Source organism: Colobus angolensis, unplaced genomic scaffold (assembly GCF_000951035.1).
Source record: "Colobus angolensis palliatus isolate OR3802 unplaced genomic scaffold, Cang.pa_1.0 Scaffold114, whole genome shotgun sequence".
In the NCBI taxonomy this organism is placed as follows: domain Eukaryota; kingdom Metazoa; phylum Chordata; class Mammalia; order Primates; family Cercopithecidae; genus Colobus; species Colobus angolensis.
The window spans coordinates 3,049,330-3,051,261 of NW_012112475.1; the positions used below are offsets into that span (position 1 = coordinate 3,049,330).

At 47.3% G+C, this 1,932-nt stretch overlaps 1 protein-coding gene across 1 annotated transcript in view; it reads right to left on the bottom strand.

Moving 5' to 3' along the window:
* Positions 1-1,595, bottom strand: part of TPX2 (TPX2, microtubule-associated) — a 62,251-nt gene extending 60,656 nt beyond the window's left edge. The window contains exon 1 of the mRNA XM_011960631.1: positions 1,080-1,595. The gene's annotated coding sequence lies outside the window, so the exon portion shown is untranslated. The remainder of the gene's footprint in view (positions 1-1,079) is intronic.
* Between the last annotated feature and the right edge of the window lie 337 nt (positions 1,596-1,932).

A 1,932-nucleotide genomic window follows, 5' to 3' on the forward strand; every position in this document is an offset into this window, starting at 1 on the left:
AGAGTACTCAGATGGCGTCCTGTCTTGTTCTGATTCTCACTTGCCAATTTCAAACCATGTTTTTGTCCCCAAACGTACCAAAAAACCTTTGAGTACATCACACATCTGTATACCCATATCTCATGCCAATCTGAGCACGCAGTACCCTCAAAGGACAACTAAATGGCTGAGTTAGCTGAGAGCCACATAATTTTGATCCAAGAATGCCAGCTTAATACTGAACTGACTCATCCAAACCAACCAGGGGGACGGACTTAAGTCTGACGTGGGGGTGGTGTAATACACTAAGGCCACAACACAAGAACATCCTTACTACAGCAGCAAACAGTCCTATTTTTGACAACATTTGATGAGTGAGAGAAATTCAAAGAGAGGCCATAGAATGTCAAGAAAAGGTAAGGGTGAATCAGGAAGTAAACCAAGAGCTGGTCTTAAAACAAAATCTAGGAGTCAAAAATCCTTTTCTATCCTAAGTAGGCCTGATTTGGGGAAGTCCATGTTACTGAACTACCAGAAAATTATATGTGGAAAACAAGACGTTATATGTCAAGAAAATAGGGGGTAAACCAATTCTACAATATTATAACCTGGTTTGGTCTTTCTTCCCCCTTCCAATCTATAAATGTTGAGAAAGGAAATGAGAAAGGGAATAATATCTGGTGATTCCATACAAAAAGAGAGAGCTGAACAAATATGGATAACATATAATGAATTTTAAATCCCAAATAGAAGACAACACCAAATGGACTTAAACTCTCCCTCAATTATGTTCTCACACCATCTAATCATCTTTCTGTTTTAGACAACAGTTTTGAAATGTCCTTATTTGTGACTACCTGTTTTCCTCCATCAAACGCCAGACTTCCTGAGGGCAGGGCTACTGTATCACCCATTTCTTGAAATTTATCTAGATTCTGGCCCTCAGTTTCCTCCTCCTTCCTCCGTTTCCGTCAAGAGGGACCAAGAATAGCACCAACTACATTGGCTTGGCGAGGAAATTAAATGAGAACGGGCACGCAGGGTACTTAGTTCAGTCAATGTTTATAACCTGTTAGCATGGTAATAATAATTATCGTTACCTTTATTAGCCGATAGCCTCCCGCAACCCCTTTTTCCTCCCCGTTTCCCAGACGGACTTCACAGCAAAATCCTGTCGCCAAGAGAAGGGTGGCCCGAAGCCCCTGCTCGCACCCTGCCCCGCCTAGGCGGCGACCGAGCACCGCAACCGCCTCAGAAGCCAGGCCTACCCGCGCGAACGGCGTTGGGAGCTGGAAGGTAAACTTCAGCCGTTCCAAACTCCGGGAGGAGGGAGACCCGCGCCCCAGCTGCTCCCTCTTTTCTTCCCACGGCTCACCTAGCCTCTCCTCAGTTCTGACAACGAAGCGCCAGCCAACCCGCCGCGGGACTCATTCAGTATCGTTGAAATTTTGAACCCAGGCAGCCTAGTCGAATGCACCAATTAGAGCTCCGGAAAAGCAATTTCAGGCTCCCGATTGGCCCTACAGAGCGCAGCAATACCGGAAGTCAGAAGCCGGTACCAGCGAACAACGAGGCCGGGAGTTGCTGGGAAGTGTAGTCTCCTGCGCCTGCGTGAGTCCACTGGAACAGCCCTTTGGAGTAAATTACTACGAAGACCAGAGTGCTCTGCTCCAAACTCTTTGGGAAAGGTGGTACCAACTGAAGAGGTGGAAAGTCGACTTAGATCACAGAATGGCGCGCATCCTGGACATCCCCAAGCTTTCAGGGAAGAAAACTTTATTTTTAAAAATTATTCTCGCCGGGCGCGGTGGCTCAAGCCTGTAATCCCAGCACTTTGGGAGGCCGAGACGGGCGGATCACGAGGTCAGGAGTTCGAGACCATCCTGGCTAACCCGGTGAAACCCCGTCTCTACTAAAAAATACAAAAAGCTAGCCGGGCAAGGTGGCTGGTGC